The 20,661-nt window shown below is 27.8% G+C and overlaps 1 long non-coding RNA gene across 1 annotated transcript; it reads left to right on the top strand.

The window, feature by feature from the left end:
* Positions 1 to 14,726: 14,726 nt before the first annotated feature.
* On the top strand, positions 14,727 to 18,281 carry LOC145958426 (uncharacterized). The gene is made up of 3 exons (XR_014434204.1): positions 14,727 to 16,204; positions 16,292 to 16,388; positions 18,097 to 18,281. It is a non-coding gene; the product is annotated as an uncharacterized LOC145958426 (long non-coding RNA).
* The last annotated feature ends 2,380 nt before the right edge of the window (positions 18,282 to 20,661 follow it).

Raw genomic sequence — 20,661 nt, 5'->3', positions numbered from 1 at the left:
CTCTTTGTCACATTCTATAATCTCTCCTCAATCTTATAATAAGATAAGTATGGATAACACGAACTTTTTTTTAATATATTTTTCTTATTACAAAATATTGCGAGTCTTATTTTACATTTAAGTGACTTTTTGTAATTTATTTTAATAATTTTAACTAACTGTAAAAAAATGTGTTAGGAGTGTGATGTCAGCATTTTTCTTATAATAAATGATATGCAATGTTAATGATTTATTACTAGTATTTAGTAGTAATAAACTATTGGTTCAGTTGGAGTGGTTGAACGATAGTATATATTAACCTAATTATAAGAAGGCTAGGAATAGGAGAGAGTTTGCGGTTTAGTTTAAGCTGACAGAAGGAAATGGACTCCGCTTTTAAGAACTCTTTTTAAACTACTAAATTTATAGTGTAATACACATTTCGATATAGCATATTTACCATTAAGATACATTTTAATTGTGTTCAATTATTTAAATTAATATTATCAATCTTTAAATTAAAAGATTTCTTTTTTATTTAGTTGATATATTTTATAAATGGTGTTAAAAAATTCTCATTTTTTTACCTCGATTTTTTTTTTAAATTTGAGAATAAAAGGATAAAAATTATTGTTATATTTTTATGAATTTTGCATACAATTTAGAAACAAAAAATAAAAGAGTACGTATAAAAGAAATAAAAAGAGGGGAGAAAATGGTAGTTTAAGTGGAGATGGAAAATGATGGATAGGCAGAGGTAAAAGTAAAGAATAAAGTATAAGGAATCAGTTGCTGAATGATGATTGATTTGAAGGCAGCGGCATCTGTAGTTTCGGGCTCTTTTCTGTCTCATCTAAAAGGTGTCAAAATAAGAGACCTGATTCCGCTGACACCACCACGTCGCCACTCGCCATACCTCTTTTTTCTTTTTTCTTCTCTTTTTTTATTTTTAAATAATATATTATATGCTACTATCTCTAAGACAGCTGCTTAATCTTCTTAATCAACATTTCACTATTTCTGACACTATTTATATTAGAATTCACCGTTCTTAATATTTTTTTTTTTATAAAAATTGGGAGTTAATTGTAAATTAATTTTAAATTCTTGAAGATTACATTATTGAAAAAAAAATAAACTTGAAGTACTTAAATTTCACCTGAGATTGTGTAGGATTCACTAAGAACGAGTTAAACCATATTCTACCCTATAGTTGCATTATTGGAAATGCTATAAGGATTGTCTTTTATGTTACAGATCAAAAAGTACATTTTTATGATGTAAAAACTAAAAGTATAATTTTTTGTATGAAGATTAAAGTGAAAATGAGTCATAAATATTAAAACCAAACTTTTAAGGTAGATTCCGTATTACAATAATAGCAGCGACATAGATAAAAGTCATAAATGGTCTGGCAGAGTTATGCACGAGACAATTTTAAAGTGACAAAAAAAGACATAAGTATATAATTTTTTGCAACACATGGTTGAAGGTGTTATAAAGGATGAATGAAGAGAAGAAGGGGCAGTGGCAGCATGAGCATCCCATCCCATGAGAAATGCATGTTTGGGCGTAGAGCAGAATGTTTATCTAATTTTTACTAACCATGTCTAATAGTTGATGAAAAATGGTGGCAATTATTATTGGTAGCGTAGAAACAGAGCATGAATATATGATATATGAACATGTAGTACCTACCGACAAAGAAATGAATGTTTTAGAGTTATCAAATAAAAGGAAACTTGATGATAAAGAATGTATGTTCCTAGCTATACCGTTATGTTATGGAAGGCGTCATTATCAAATTTGTTTGCAAAAGAAAAGGAATGAAGAAGGAAAGTAAGAAAGGCCGGCGATGAGTTGTACATATTGATAAAAACTGGTTTCGGATCCAAACCTGTTTTCAACGCTACGTAACTAAGGCCATTAATGCATGACTTTATTGGTTATAGTTTTGGACTACGATTCCACCACCGATGCTTCATGCTTCATGCTTCATGCTTCATGCTTCATGCTTCATGCATACTTCACATTCATTCAATTCCTATTTCCCCATTTTTGACTCTCTCTTCTCCTTTAAGACTTCAAACCCTGCATGTGTTCTCATTTATTTTCATTCCCCCCACTTATTAATCATATGTTTCGTCTTTTTTTCTCCACCCTCCTTCTCTCTCAAATTTCTTCAACTCATGGACTTCCAACCCTGGCCCTCTCCTTATGTGCCCATTTTAGATTCAATCCATGCCCCCATCATTTTTCTTTACTCTACCTGCTAAGTGTACAGATCATACTATTACTATTATTATTATGGATTCATTACATATAAGATTTAATGGACCCATTAGATAAATAGTTTTTCTACTCTTCCGCCCCCAGATCAAGAAGGATATAAGTTTATTTTTTAAAAGATCTAGATAGCATTTATAAGAATCAAAGGTAGACTCAAATTGCATACCTTGTATTGAGCGCCCCAGTATATAAGTTCTCATTCAAGAGATAATTTTCTATAGTAGTTATCACCGGTTTGAATGAATATCATGGTCTTTGTATGATTTTTTTTTATTACTGTATTATTAGTAACACATCTTACTGATAATTAATTTTTATTAAAAAAATCTAATTAGTCATTTTTAATTATATATATATATATATATTTATTTATAAAACTTAAAAAGAACGAGTCGCGCTTCATTAAGACCAACTACTTACTAGTGTTTATTTGTAGTTTTAAAACAGAAAGAAAAATTATGATATTTATTATTTTTTCTTTCTAGAAATCTTAAATTAGATAATATTTGTTTGAAATAAAATAAATAAATAAATAATATATGTAAAGATAATTTTAAAAACTTTCCGTGATCAAATCACAAATCATTATATATTATATATTTATCAAATTTGATAATAGTTATCTTAAAACTATAAACACTGCACCGGCTGTTAAATTATTATTATTTTCTTAAAACCATTCATATTAACTGCAAAAGAATAAAAATAAATAAAAAATCCTTTCTAAACTTATATCCTTTTTTAAGCTATTAACTCCTGAATAAGACTGCATATAATATGATGATGTGAATAGTTAAGGTTTACTGCGGATCGAAAAACTAAAATGATGACAAGTACTTAAAAAAAGTAGTGTATAAATCCTGAAGTCATAGTCATCATCATTAACCGATAATCCCATAGGAAAGAAAAACAGTGTACAGGAACCAAACTTATTGACAGATGGTTATAAGGTCTAGATCTGTCTTGAAACACTGAAAACTGATTAATCTCAAGTTGAATTTTCATTTATGATAAAATAATATTTAATATGCAGAAATTATATTTTATAAATATGAATTAATTTTTTATTATTAATTTTAAACTACTGTGTTTATAGAAAAAAGTACACGACGTAAATAATAATAATAATAAATCTATGTATACTAATAATATATCCTAATAATAAATAGAATTATTTTATTTGATGTTCAAAATTTTGTATTTATTTTATCTTTAATAATTATTAAAGGAACCACTTAAAACAGTCATAAACATTATTAAATAGTAAAAATTGTCATAAAAATTATCATTTTATCACAGTCGCACCAATCACCAAGTGGGAAACAATATAACGGGTCTCAAATTTGAAAGTATAAGTTTTAACAAAATCATTATCTAATACACTTTTTTTAAAATATATTTTATTATTAATTAAAATTTATTAAAAACTATAATTTTATAGGTCTGATTTCTTCTTCTTATTTTTTTTTTGATTTCTTTAATTATTCTAGCCTTTTTATATCTCAAAAGTCAATACAATTAATGTCTTATAATTTTAAAGTCTAATTAATATTTTTCTCAAATATACCCTTATTTAATATTCACTGTTTTCGTGGTATAATTTTTTTTTACTATTTTATCTTTAAATTTTAAATAATAAAAAATAATATTAAAAATTAATTATTCTTATAAATCTAAAATTACTTTTGAGGATTGAAGATTAGATTAATACTAATTAATTTAACAAATAATACTAATTTTTAAACATTTTTAAATAAATATAAAAATACGAAATAGAATAATAATGGTAATACTACATGTTTGCATACTTCTCAAATTCAAATAATATAGGGTAAGTGTACTTATGATAAAAATAAATATGTTGTCCGTAATGTAATCCATGTCTGCTTTGATTCAAGTTACAGTATCCATGAGATGGATTCTGATTCAGACACTCAATTAACACACACCTTATTAATATTGTTTATTTTGTTTTTATTTTTATATCATTATATTGATTACTTTTTTTTTTTTCTTCTTCTTTCTGTCTGTAGTTTATGATGAATGTTTAAGTATCATTTTCCCTATGAGAATATGAGATTACTGGTAGAATGTATTCAGTTGAGAAATCAATGACTAGTTCAAAAAGAAACCAGAATGATGGATTTCCTTATTTGCATGGGGCAATTGAATACCAAGTAGGTGAAATGAATTAATGCTAGCCAATTTAGTCAAAAAGAATATCTTTATTTCTTTTGTTTGTTTTCTTGACCTTATCGTACACACGGTGGCTGGTGTCAAAATTTAAGGGTTTATAAAAACAAACTTATTTATAAACACTTCTAGAGAAAAAAAAATATAAGTTAAAATTAACACGCATATATATATATATATATATATATATATATATATTTAAAAAAAGTTCTCTTATATTAGTTAACTTTTTAAATTTATTTTCAATATACAAGTTAATTTTAATTTATAATTATTTTTTAAGTGTTTGTGCAAAAATTTATCTAAATAAACTATAAATAATATTTATTTTTTATATTTAAACTTTTGGCTTAACTGTGAAGAAAAAATAAATAATAAAACACAATTTTGTTTGTAACATTGAACATTTTAATTAGTAAATTGTTGATTTTATTAAATGTATTGTTATGTTGATTGTTGTTTTTATATTGAGAAATTCTAGAATTAAGGTATTCTTAATGAGATTTTAGTTGTTTAGAGGTTTTTTTAGGTAAAGATTCAATTTGACTCAAGAAGAAATATATAAGGTTTTTTTAATAATTGAGTTTCATAAGTTCATTTAAAAATTCTAGAGAGAAAAACTAAGGAATTCTAAATCATTCTTCTTCTTCCTAATGAGTTTTTAGTTGTTTGGAGGGTAGGAATATATAAAATTTCTTTTAAAAATTGAGTTTTACAAGTTCATTTTTAAAAATCCTAGAAAGATAAAATATAGAGAGAAACTATGGAGTTTTAAACTCTTCTTCTTCTTCCATTAAAAAGAGCATTTTGATATTGCATTATCATGGTCATCATTTCCATGTCCCTAGCACTTTGATCATACTAAGGTCTCATCATCTTGTACTAAGATCAATAAATGATTTAGTAACATTGCATAACAACCACACAACAACATGCCATAGGCATAGAGTAAAGACTCACAATAGAAACATAATGGAATCACCCTTATAGAGTGCCTAAAAGACTTAAGTGGCTCTGGTACCATAAAAGTGTAACAAACTATCTTGATCCCTACACTTAATAGAATCACTTACTAGTAGTAGAAAACCACCAAAACTACCTAGGGTTAACACATAAGTACTTTATGGACATGTAAGGAACAATATATATATATATATATATACACACACATGTCTGTACAGTGATCCAAAAATTATAATATATGACCCTCAGTGTCAATCAAGAGACTACAACATAATGTATAATAGTAGCTAAGAGCTACACTGTTATCTGTGTGGCTCACCAAGTCTCCATCATGCTTTCAACTAACCCTGCACTGCTCCAATAAAAATATGATCATCATAGTCTAATCACTAGGAAAACATGCAAGAATAAGCTGGATTTCAAAAGAGATAATTATACAAAAATATAGAAGTATAACAACTACACTATCAATATCAACATAAAAACCAATTCATCATGACATTCAACAAACTTACTAAAGTAAGAAATTCAATTCCATATGAACATTCATATATCACCACACCAATGCCATTCAATAACTTCCTCGACCAAGCATATAACCACACAAACCAGCACCACATCATATGCATACACCTCAACTAATGCATCGTCATTCATTCACTTACAAAGATCTCCTACAACACTTGAGTAGTCTAAGTGGCTTAATCTTATCGAATCAACTAATCATTTTTATTTTTTACATGCTTTCTAGATAGACAACTAAATTGGGATATCAATCGAAAGTGCAACACCATCATTAGGTATAGTATGGCTAAGGTGTGGGTTACCATGACATTGACATGTATTAACTAAGTCACTTATGAAATTAACCCATTAATTATCCTCGCGATACCATGTACCTCTCTAATAATCTGTTAAGTGTTATAACCCTCAACTTCATACCTTACTTCAACATTAACTAAGGACATAGATGAGACTCAACAATCCACTCCAATAGTTATTACTTACTCAAGGGGGATTTTTCAACAATGGTATCCCAGAGTGCCACACCAATATCCATAAATGGGATATTCAACTTTCAAAAATTCCAATAAGCAAACATACATGCAAACACTTTTAAGACCAAATCATCAATATCATCACAACAAGCATCAAGCACTCAAACCCAACCCCTTCACGATACCCTCCAAAAATTCCAACAACATAACCACATTTGATGAAACCAACAACATACAACTCAACCAATTCATCAAAAAATCAATCCTAGCCTCCCATATTTCAACTCCAAGCAAAGAGATGAAGAAGGAAGAACTCTAACCAACATCAAGAAAACTCTGCACTGACTTTGATTCTTAGCTCCACAGGCTTTGAATCACCAACAAAACGCTCAATAAAGATCCTCTACGTACTTTTGGAGCCTATAACAACAAGAAGAAAAACTTCCGGATTCCAGAGCACCTCTCTCTAGTTTATCTTGCTAAGTTTCTCAAGAACTGAACTTATAAAGTTCAATTCTAAAAAGAATCCTTAAATACTCATCTCCTTAGGGTCAAACTAGATCTCTGTCCAAAGAAATCCTCTAAACACCAAAAACTCTTCAAGAAATCCTCAACTCCCAGAGTCCCACAATAATTACTCAAACGATAACACACTCCTCATAATCATCACAACTCAAAATTATTGATAAAATACAATAATACAAGAAAATGTACAATGTTACATGTGGGCCAAGTAAAGACGTACCGACCACAAGCAACCATTATTTATCCGTATGTGGACAAGGTTAAGACATACATGTATAAAATGACCAAATTAGAGTAAGGTATAAGGTCAAAGGCCAAAATCCTTAACTAAGTATTAAAAGGACGTAGTATTTGGAGGATAGTTGATAAGCTAATCGCATATGTGTTTTAGTTATGCTACATAATGTCATGGTAGACTAACACCCAAGTTGTTTTACCTTGACAAAAATACTAGACTTCCTAGTTTAAGTGACGACATTCGAGAAACCATGTTATTAGGGATTAGTATCTCAATTGATTGTTGATCTAGCTAAATTTAAAAGACCAGGTTGTTGGTTTACTAGGGTCAAACCACTTAAACTGCTCACTTATATTGTACAAAGTCTCCTAGTTAAAATGTGTAATGACACATATAGTTGATTTGTTATGCATATGCAGTTGAGTTGTTGAATTTTGTGATGCATATGTTATGTGTTGTAGTGTTGTTCAAGTTGAATAATTAGTTGTGTATATGATATGTTGAAGTTTATATGTTTACCTGCTACTTGAGTGATGTTAGTGATGTTGAATTACATTGTTGAGTTATTTTGAGTTGAGCATTATGTTATATTGTGTCAACAAGTTGTAGGTGAATATTGTATTGAGGTGAAATAAGTTTTTTGTGTTAGTAGTGTAATAGTTTTAAATTATATGCTAACTATGTTGGTTGTTTTAAAACTCTAACTTACCCTTACATGTTTTCATCTGGTTGACTGCGATAATCATAGTTGATGTGGGAGCAGAACAATGATAGGTTATTGTTGGAGTTCTTTTTGAGGCCATGTAGGGTGATGATGTTGTAGATCTTTTGAGCTACTTTGGTGTAGTTAGATGGTAGTAATGTTGTTTGATTGACAACTAAGATTTTCTTCATACTTGAGAATTAGATCACTATATATATACACAATTATTATATGATTTAGTAGTTTTTTTTTATCTATTACTAATAATTGGACCGTTAGGTATATGGATTATTGCGAGTAATAGTTTTATTTTTAAGATAATAATTAAAGAGTTAAAAATAAAATATCATAATATATTACAATTCCTATTATTAGCGTTTTCTTAAAAAAAATGTTTTATGACCTTTAATCATTATTTTAAGAATAATGTTTAGAAAAACTATTTGAATTCACATCAAAGAACTGTTTGAATTCAATGTCCGGTTTTTACATTAAAATTAATATGGCTGATATTAGTTGTTTAGTATGTCGCTGAGACGAGGATAACCTCCCTTGATCTAAATTGTTCACAGCCAAAAAGGTCATTTTCATTGGTAAACAGAAAGTTTTCCATATAACTTAAGGAAGGGTTCGTTGCATGTGTCCCAATATATGTCCTCTTCGACAACAAATGTGGGGTTACTTTGGAACCTGAAGTTGAAATTGTGGTGTAGCTTTGGCTCACAAATTAATGTCAATCCAAACTCAGAAGAAGATAGAAATCTTATGCGAGAGAGACAAGCGGAGATAACAATGGTGTGACCCATTGATTTAATGTCTATTTTCTTTTAATAAATTTCGGATCATGTTTAGAATCTTAAATGTATTGATTAAAGATAATTTCATGGATATTGTTAAGGATTAAATAAATTATACTAATGTTTCTGATTTATTTGATGATAATGGTAGTGTGTCCTGATTTAACAAATAAACGTGAAATTCTTCTATTAAAAAATTATTATATTACAATAATAAAACACACTTAATACTTAAAACATTTATAATATAGAGTGTTTGTAATATATCTTACAAATAAGTAATGGTGCTTATTTACAATTTTTATTAGAGCTTGATGCATGTCATAAAAATTTGTTTAAAAATAGTAACGTTATTTAAAACATAAATCACTCTCACAAATAAAAAAGTATTATTTATTATGTTTAATCAAATTAATATTTAATTATAATTATTATATTAATTTTTTAAGTTGTCAAAAGGTGAAGTATAAATAAAAAAAAATTATAAAAACATAAATTGCTTATACGATTTCACCATTAAAGCAAAATCTGTAAAAATATAATATGAGTTGATTAAAAATGATGTGATATGGTTAAATATCACTAGAGTTAGTTTAGTTGGGTGGGAGAAGGGCTTTAAGTAGAAACAAAAAAAATCTAGCTTTGATCTTCATCATATTAATTGTAATATTTCTTATGGGTAAAAAAAAACGTAGCATAATAAATTCTATTTAAAGTAAAATAAAAATCTTAATAAATTATTTATAAAAATCACTATTAATATTATTCATTAGAGTATATTTAATATTAGGAGACTTTTTTATGATGTTTTAAATGATGATATGATGATGTTAACAATTGATTATATAGTGATGCATATGTATATATGTATTTATGCCTGATGAATGATGATTTTTATCTTGGTGGACAACAGTCAAAGCGGATAAATATAAATGTTGATGAATGGCGAATTATATGATGATGATTGTATATGAATACTTTATGAATGATAATTATTATCGAAATGAGTGACAATTAATGCGGAGGAATAAAGATGTTGGTGAAACGATGAGTTATACAATGATCACGATGTATTGATATAGAAGCTAACAATGAATTATGATATTTTACGAACTACGTATATCTATTTAATTGATATCTCTCTTGGGGGTAGATGGGTGTCATAATAAAAATTCAGTCACTTTATTCTCTAAAGGAATCAAATTGAAAAACATTATGAACTATTAAGGTCAACTTTGTAGTGAAAGTTGAAGAGAAGTATGTATAATAGGTGTGTAAGTGAATTAGGTCGGATTAGGTTTATACTATTTTAGCACCTAATTCAATTAAACTTAGTTAGATTGAGTTGAATTTATGAACTTTTTTAAAGCGATCCAACCCAAATCAACCAGACTACAATCAGACTAGGTCAAGTTGGGTCATCAAGTTGAGCAATTAATAAATAAATATATTTTAAAAATTAAAATAAATATAAAAAAAAATACTTATTCAAATTTGAATACGTTATTCAAAGTATAAACAACATTACAACAATTATACATGAAAAATTACAAATATTTCAAACAAGTAAACATTATGTCATTAATTACCAAATTTTGAATTACATAATAAGTAGAATTAAATTATTCTTCTTATTTTATGCTTTATTCAATTTAGCCAATCAATTCATTACTATAATATTTCATGAATAAAAAAAATTAGAAGTATATATATACAAAGAGTGTATTATAGGTTGTGTTATGTCATGTGTGTAATATTTTTAATTTAATTTAACAATTTATTTTAGGTTGATTTAGTTTGGATTCATCTAATAACAAACTTTTTAATTCATTACCTAATTCAATTATAATAAGATAATCTTAAAATTATCTGATGCAACTCAACCCAACCCAACCTAATAATTCAATCCAATTTAAAAAAAATGTAATTGAGATAATTCGGATAAATTAAATTCGTAAAGAATTGTTATTCGTTTACACTTCTAATACATAAGGTCACATATTTAAACTATGTTATTTATTTAATAAAAAGAATTATTGTTTTCTCTTATCTTTACTGAAACTAACTTAAGTAGATATTTGGGTTGATTATTAATTAAGGATTGTTGTGATATTAAACCATTACATTGAAAAAAAAGGGTAGTTCAGTTATGGAGTGCGTAGTGATCCATGATCCATGATCCATGATCCATGATCCATGTTCCATCCACTTAGAATTCCAAAAAGAGAATAATATATTAGAATTTGATAAAAAGGAAAGGTACATTTGGTTTTGTCTAGATGCGGAAAATTGGAACAAAGAGAAAAGGCAGTGTGGTGTCGTATTCTCCCAACCCACACACCTTTACAACTTTATACTCGTGTCCCTTCCTCTTGTCGTCTCCGCCTTTCAGAATGAAACACAATTCCTCAACCACTCTTACATTTTTTCTTTTTCTCCTTCCAACCTACAACACAACACCATTTATCTCACGCAAACCAAACGTATAGGAAAACAACTTAGAATTCATTATAACATATCAGTCAAAGGATATCTCTTTTACGTAAATTTGTACATCAATTCAATTCCATCATCATTATCATTATCATGCCTATCATTTTTGTTCTTAGTTTTAGTTTTAGAAATAATATCACTATTCTTTTTCGGTAATAAGTAATAAATTCTTTTTAATATTTATGAAATCAAATAGAGGGCCATAATAACATTTTCATATATCGACGTCATTCTATTTAAAGTGGTTAATTTCTTTATTTTTTTTTAAAATTATTCTATGGTGATGATATCATGGCCAAAAAAGTGTGGTGGCCCAATAGGAGAAAAGAAACGCGGTGCTGCCGCCACTCACTCGACGGAGAAGACAATTGGGGAGCGACTATGGAATTGGAACGTGGTGTAACTTATTTTATTACACAACTTATTGAACTAAATAAAAAATAACTTAAGAATATATCTTTTTTTAATAAGTTCTCCTAAATATTTGCACAAGTAATTATTTCATAAGATAAATTTAGAAAAGCCGTAGATAATTTATTTCAGAACGGACTCGTAATATGTTAGTTTCAATTATATTTTTCACACTATTTTTTTTATATATAATTTTGATTCTCATAGCTTCAAAAAGTTTTGCAAAGAGTTATTATTTCTATTTTTAGTGGTATGACGTATAACTAAATGTGATATCAAAACAATAGTTGGTGTGTCCCGTTTGAATGCGTCTAATGTTATTTCCGAAATAATAATAAAGATAAATTTTTAAAGACTAAAAATAATAATTTTTAAAACAACTAAGATTAAAAATTTATTGCATTTAAAGGAATAAAAAAAATATTAAAAAAAATTTAGTTCCAAAGCGCATGCATTACTTGAGAATTTTTGAGTTGTAGAGGCAAAACGTAATAGTGGCTATTTAACCTAATTAAATATTGATAGAAAAGGTAGATGTTAACATGAGAATCTAGAGTGTGAATATGTAAAAAAGGTACTTTACTTTGAAAGAAAAAGTAGGGAAGGCAATGTCAATGTGTTGGGATGCTTTTTTGTGAACCCCTCCCAACTTTATCTGTCTGAATCCGTTCATCGCGCACGCCTCCTCAAAAAGGAACAAACTATCCTTAGAAGTTCAGAAAGATTCATTATATATATGGGATTCACTTTTCACCATGAAAGGGCACATATAAGATTATCGGAATCCGTGGTAATCTTCTTTTTTACAATGTGGGTTCCACCTTGATTCTTACATCAACTCATTCACGAATCTCTTCCTTCTTCGAAAGCAACAACCAAGAACATGACTTCCATTATTCTTCCTTTTCTAAAACACAAATATTGTGCTTTTTTTTAAGGTACATAAATACATCAATTTACTTCTATTTTTGTTATCAAAATACAACCCCCCTCGTATTAACTTTTGTAAAATAAAAGAACTAGAGATGAAAAAAAGTATATGTATCGACAAATAAAGTTATCTTATACCGTAATTTTAATCACAAATTATTATATAATAAATTCGTTTAGTCAAATAATCATAATAAAATTTATATTGAAATTAATTTTTGATTGATTCACATATATGTTAAAATCTTTTATATTACCGGTATATATTTATTAAACTCAAAGAATTATTGTATAAGTTTTTAAAGTATATATTTATATTTATATGAATTTAATAGTCATTGTTGATGTAAATTTTTTAACACTAATAAACTAAATTTAATTTTTATAATATTATTGATATGACTTTTAAAGATAATTATTGTAAAAGTAAATAAATTTATCATACATAATAATTTATTATTAAATGATAGTGTAAAATTATTTTATACAATCGATACACACTCTTTTTTCTTTTTCTCTATATATACTGGTCAAATTTATTTTTTATGGTGTTAACTAAAAAATTAATCAATTTAATCAATAGTTCATAAATATATATATATATATATATATATATATATATATATATATATATATAATTTTGCTTTTAAAACTCAATATGAACGACAATATATTTTTTACGAATTAAATTTTTAACTATATTTTTAACTACATTGTTGTATAAGTAAAAATCTAACTAGTGCCGGATCTACATTATATTGAAGATGAGTAAATATTTTTTCTCATTTTAATTAAACTTTTATTATATATTTAAGATGTTATATTTTGTATTTCCTAATTTTATATATTAGACTCACTGATGAATATTTTTTATAATTATATTTTTTTATATATGATAATGATAATGATAATTGTTATTTTTTATTTTTTTTTTTAAAATTGCCCAACTAACATTTAGTGCTATTAGATCTGCAACTGAGTGTAACAAATATTCTTACAATATATAGGTTATCATTAATATCATGGTATTAATTTAAACAGGGAGGGGGGGACTTGTTGATGGTCAATTATATAAAAAGGTACAGAATAAATCAAAGGTCCAAAAAATGATTGATTTAAATTTCGTATACTACACTTCATTGGATTGGTGATTCTTTATGTTAATTATAAGTTCTGTAGAGTAAACAAAGTTCTAGATTGGACTCATTTGTAAATTGTACACGCGTTAGAATACAGGTTGTACACATTTTTTCTTTCTTTCTTTAGATAGTTGTACACTTCTTAATAAATGTTCGTGTTTGTCAAAAATAAAATAAAAATTGTGAATGGGCAATTCACCAAAATTAATTGTCTATAAATGCAGTATAGGTCTCCTTTGACCCGTAACCGCGATGCTTAATTATACTGAGAGTATATAACTACTCTAAACAATATCAGTAAAATATGAAAATACATTTATTAAATCATGTAATTATACGTTAATTATATGTGATATATAGTGTCTATAATCAAATACCACATTTGAAATAATTCTTAAATTAATATTTCTCTTTTCCCCCTAGACTATAGATTGATATATATCATTGCTCTTGTTATGAAACCTTGTTTGAAGGGAAGCAATTTACAGCTATGTGGCTGACTACACCTTCTCTGATTGTGTAAGAAATGGAGCTATCCAATTGCTTGATTGGCGGGGGAATTAGTTTCATTTATTTCAATTTCTGTGAAGCTTAATAATGCATTCTCATTCTTCCAAATTGGAGTGTCTTTCTTGTATATGGATGGCAAGAGTCAAAACTAAAACCTAAATTGAAGGAGAGGTGAGAGGACGAACAGGATGGTGTACTATGTTCTTTCAAGCAAGAGGGTTGAAAGTAAAAATAAAAAAATAAAAAAATCCAAATGTATCACAAGCTCATTTTAGCCTCTCATGCTTTAATTGTAAACATGAAGAGAAGAAAATGTTGCAGTAAGAAAACCTCCATATATGTAATGATTCGTATAGTTGACATTGAAAACCAAACAAATACTTAATCGAGAATTTAGTGGCAACAATGTTTTACGTGAAAATTCCTTAAACACATCAAGTTGCTCTACTAAAAATATATCTCTACAAAACTAAAAAAAAAAAAAATGTTGTTCCTGAAGATGAAATATTAGAAAGAATAATAATGGCATTGATAAAGATGAAGTACAGTATTGATGAAGAAATAGAAGTTAAAAAGGTTTATGGTCTTGGGTGTGATTAGACTGGTCACCCACCTTTTAGGTTTAGGTTTTGTTGAGGTTTGAGGAATCCGAATCCTTCTCAACCTCTCTCTTTAAAAAAGTTGGTTGGCCCAAAAGGCCGGTGCTTAACTTTATTGTGAATGAATGGTCCTTGAAAGCGTTATTAGTAGGATTTAGGACAAACCAAGCCATTATTCGTATCCACGCTGACCAAGACACAAGGTTTAGTTTAGGGTTTTCTCTGACTATTCTGCCCCTACGTTTAAGAGGCTAATATGGTCATTTACGACTACTATACTATTATTGTCAACACGAAGCTTTTTGACGAGAGATTGTATTTGTAGCTTATGAAACATGCAAGTGGTCTCACACGCTTCGTGTCACCAATAGCATAAATGAGTTTTGTCAAAAGTTATGTTGAGAATGAGATCATTCAATCATCGACCATTGGCGGAGTCAATTAGTTTAATTTTCCAATTAAAGCACCTTTGCTTTTCGCAGATTTTCCCTACAATTCTAATTTATCACATACCTTTTTCCTAGATTGGAATTAATGACGGAAAAGTTTATGGCCAATACTTTGCACATTCACATCTTTTATAAATTAATACACCCCTATATAAAATAAATAAATATTAAAATTAATTAAAAAAAGTTAAATTAGTTAATAAATAATATGAAAATTTAAATTTCATTTCAATATAAATGTATAATTAAATAATTTGAATAATGATTTTATTTTATAATCTTACTTGTAATTTAAGAAATATTTTTTTCAATTAATGAGAATAATTTATATTTTTAATAAATACATTCACTTTAATAAAAAATAATTGGCTATATATTCTTCACAAGAAATTAAGGATATAAAAGAAAAATATAAATTTATACATCTAAATTAAGATAAATTATAAATCCTAATTTTTAAAAATTGTTTTAAATGAATAAGTACTATAAAAAAAAATTGTTATGTAATGATATAATATCTATCATTTAAAACTATTTTTACCTACACTATAAATACAACATATGTTGTTATATTGTTAAAAAATGTAGATGTAAGTTATAATGATACATAGTATATGTAGTTGATATAAATATATGACAAATAATAAGACTCATAACCTATATCAAATTAAATTAACTTTACTTAATCTTGATCTGTTTCTTAAAATTAAGTTATTTTCAAATATGCATATTATAATACTATACATTTTTTTCTTGATTACTGTATTTTATCAATGATTATGTGGTATGTGTTGTTTTAGCTGTGTATTGTTGATAGACTCTGAGAATTTAGAATTTCTTGAGAGTTTAGGTAGTTTTGAGAGGTTTCTTTGGTCAGATGTTTAGTTTGACCCTAAGAAGAGAAGTATATAGGGTTTCTATTAAGAATTCATGAGTTCAATTCTTTAGAAACTTGGTGAGGTAAACTAGAAAGAAGCACTTAGAGTTTGTGGGTTCTCTTTTTCTCTCAACCTTCTCTTGTAAGGGTAATTCCTCCCCCAGAATCATTGGTTTGATTGTGTTTTTGTTGATTCAGGTATGTATAACCATGAATCAAGTGAATTGAGTTGTGTGGAGTTTCCTAGAGGAGCTTAAAAACCATCTTCTTCTTCTCGGATTTGGAGATTTTGGAGGTAAGAGAAGCTAGGATGTGTTTCATTGATTTAATGAAGTTGAATTTTGCTTGTTGTCCACCTATAATTGAATTGTATTGTTTAATTAGGGATTGAATGAGAAAAATTAAGTTAGTTGCTTGTGAAGCATGTGTGAAGTGAATTTTGATCAAATGGTGTTGCATGTTGAATCCAAGTATGGATATGAGTTGCTGATGATGAATATATGTGATATATTGGTTTGCATGCTTGGAATTTGCCAACTTTCAAGTGACTTAAGTCAAATTCATGGTCTGCTAAGTGCAAAACTCACAATCGCACTGAACATGCCTTCTTCGTATCGGGCGTAGTTTAATCGGGGGCACTTTGTCTTACTCACGTTCGACGCATGATTGATGGCGTTGGGCATGAGGAGAAAGAATTGTTTTAGGTTGATTTGATGTCAAGCGTGAAGTGAGAGAATTAACTCTGCCTAGATTAGTGTCGAGTGTCAAAGAAATGGCAATGAGCGTGAGGAGAGAAAATTGTCTCGAATTGGAGATAGGTCAGGCATGAGACTTTGTCATGTTAAGAGTGAGGGCCTAGCTAGGGGTCTCCACCAAATCCACACTAGGCGCGGGTCAAATGGTGTTACATGTGGACTATACAAAGAGTTCCTTGCCTCAATGGCACTAAGCGCAAGTTGGATATTATCGAACATGAACTACCTTATTTGAATGTGTTTCTTATATGATTGTTTTGTGAATACGTATATGATTGGTGAGTTTATTGCATGTTGTATGTTATTGATGATGTTGTTCTATATATATTGATCTAGGATGACATATATATATATATATATATGATTGTATGTTTGAAATAATTGAGATGCATTCGTATGCTATATATTAATAATGTTGTTAGATCTCTATATTTGTTGACATAGGATAATGAACATATAAATGAATGTTGATGCTAAGAATGTTATAGGCATTAAAGCATGTTGATTAATTTAGGGTTAAAAGAGAAGATGTTTTTAAAAGTCAAACATCCCAATGCGTTGATATTGGTGTGACATTCTAGGAAATTAGTTGTTGGAAGAGTAATTGATAGCTCTTAGAGTGTCAAATGTTGGAGTCAGGTATGAAGTCAAAAGTTATCACCTTAATTGATTTATGGAGAGGTGTGTGGTATTATAAAGATAGTTAGTGGGTTAATCATACAAGTGATTTGGTTAATACATGTCAATGTCGTGGTAGGTCTACACCTAAGTTGTACTATACCTGACGATGGTATTTGACTTTCCTAATTTAAGTGGCGATAATTGAGAAATTAAATGATAGAAATTGGTATTTCAATTTAGCTATTGATCTAATTGGTGTGTAAGGCGTGAAAATGATCAAGTTGGTTTGATAGGATCAAACCACTTAGACTGCTCAAGTGTTATAAGAGATCTTCATAAATGAATGCATAATGATGCATTAGTTAAGGTATAGACATATGATGTAGTGTTGTTTGATGTTGTTCACATGCTTGATTGAGAATGTTGTTGAATGTCATTGATGTGCTAATATGTAAATATCTACATGTGTTAAATTACTTATTTACGAAAGGCGATAAATTTCGTGTTGAGGTGATGTTGTTGCATGGTGTACATGTTGAGGTGGTTGGTAGTATAGACATTCTTACTTCTATATTTATTATATGTTGTCTCTTTTGAAACCTAGCTTATCCTTATACATTTTCCTAGTGATGGGATTGTGATGATTATGATTCTTCATAAGAGTAAAGCAGGGTTAGCTAGAGGAAGACAATGGTGTTGTGAGACCATGCTTGTGGTAGGTTGATGCAGTTTTAGGTTTAGTTATTATGGTGTTATCAGTTGTATAAATGTTATTTGACTCACAACTTAAGATTACACTTTTATAGTTTTTGAATGACTATATATATATATATATATATATATATATATATATACTTATCTATTAGAATTATATACATGTATGTATTATTATTATTGTGATTACTAAAAATTGTTTAAATATTAATTTTAGGTAATTATACTCTTTTTAACTGCTAATCGTTGATTCTATTAAATATAGTAATCATAATAAATCGTTACACATATTAAGTAAATTCATTATGTGTAGTAAAATTATTTTTATATAATAATTAATTACTTTAAAGTTATATATAATTTACATTGACCGTATATAAAAATTAAACTCATATCACAAATCTTATATTTAAAAAATAGAACATACCCATGAAGACAATATTTAACTTAGTTTTAACCTTTAATTAAGGAACTACCTTTGAAATTGGAAAAAGGTGTGGACAACACATAACTCACCAACTAAGGTCGCTAGGGAAGAAAAATGTTAGTTGGCTACAAGACGTACTTAGCCATAAAAGATATAGAAATTAGTCAAACAAGTATTGGATAGACATGAGAAGTATTTTCACTTTTCAATAAGCCCCGCATACAGTTAGGGTAAATTATTCTCTTCCTTGAAAAATAATAGCAAAGGATTTTTATGGAATTTACTTTGACTTATTACACAAATACTTAACATATACGATATTTGGGCTTATGAATTAAAATGATATATGATCTTCTTATAATTTAAAATTTATTTCAATAATGAGTCAAAAAATATTCTTAATATTTTTATTGTGAAACTTATTTAAATGCTTTATTACATCTAATGCTTATTATGTGCAAATTTATGTGAGTTTTATTAAATAAACGTTTAATTAATTTATTTTCCCTTCACATTTATAATTACATACTTTAATTAGTTAGCATTATTACAGTTAGTATTTTTTATTTTAAAAAGCGCGTACATCTATTTTTTTTTTCTGTCAGAACAAATACTATATTCATATGTAAGTAACACATTTTATAATACATTATTATTTATTTATTAAAATATAGCAAAAATATAACTGATACTCGTTAAATAAAAAATAAAATTTATAAAATTTGATCATATTCAATAAATTTTAATTTATAATAAAGAAAGTGTATGAAAAATGTATTAAAAATATTTTATTAACAAGCTAAATTCGTCTTGCAACTATACTTTAGGTATGACGGTCGGAGAGAGAAATAAAAAATTCGTCTTGCAACTATATTTTAGGTATGACGGTCGGAGAGAGAAATAAAATAATAAATGCATATATAATTGTAAAGGTATAGTTTAAAAATAATTTTTTCAAGTTGCAACAATAATAAAATAAGAAAGGCATATATAATTTTTAAAACAAAATATTATTTGACATAATAAGTAATAAATTGAAGGAAAATTAGTGTAATTAGTTTATAATTAAAGGTGAAATTTCACAAGAAACTACACATATATGGACAAACAATAGGAAAGTATCAAGATATATACATGAGAAAAGACAAAAGAATGCAGAAAAAGATGGAACACCCTTAGTATTAGTTAAACATATGCTTTTAACCTGCTTCAATTATGCTAAGCTTTTGTAATGTTCTATAAAGTAGATGAAATTTGATATTAAAAAGTAGAAGGCACCAACCAACCCATATATATCCAATTAAGCATGATAACTCCTCTCTCACACTCCTCCAATGATGTGTACCTCTATCTTTTCATTTCTTTACCTAAACCCCTAAAAAGGCAAAGGATTGTCTTGGAAGGAATACCGAATGAATCAACTTTTCTGTTACCTTTTAAAAGCAGATGCTGACATCTGAAGCTTTGCTTAGTCCTAGCTTATTATTATTTTATTTTTCAAGATAAAAAAGTTGGTTGTCAAATATTCCTCTCTCCTTAATAAACAACCAATATGATGTGAATGGCGTTCCGTTCTATCTATTTATGTCCACAGTACACTGTAGTGCATATATAATATAGGTAGATAGAATAATTGTTGGGGAATGGGGAGAGATATTTAAAATTGTCATAAATATTAAGAATGTGAAATAGGAGTTAAGATGGAACAAGTAGCCGACGAAGCAAAAACATGCCTTTTTCTATTGCTCATCTTTTCGTAGATATGCAGGCTTTTAGAGCACCATGCTTACCTGTTCCTTTCTTAGAATAACATTTTAATATATCAACTTTTTCACTTGCCTTTTCCTCAAATGGATGGGACCCATCTCAAAGTGCCTCACTTGAGCACCATCACGTTTGCGATTAGATTGCCAACACCCTTTTCTCATCTAATTAAAACTGCTCCTCCATCCATAAATAATTGACCATCCAATAAAGAAAACAATTTGAGTTTATGAGATATGTGTGTGTGTGGGCTAGGTATTTGATGCTTATCATTTGCATATGCATGA

Source organism: Cajanus cajan, chromosome 5 (genome assembly GCF_000230855.2).
Source record: "Cajanus cajan strain Asha chromosome 5, NIPB_CcT2T_4, whole genome shotgun sequence".
NCBI lineage: Eukaryota > Viridiplantae > Streptophyta > Magnoliopsida > Fabales > Fabaceae > Cajanus > Cajanus cajan.
The sequence above is the reverse complement of the archived record's forward strand: the minus strand, read 5'-3'. Positions and strand labels throughout refer to the sequence as shown.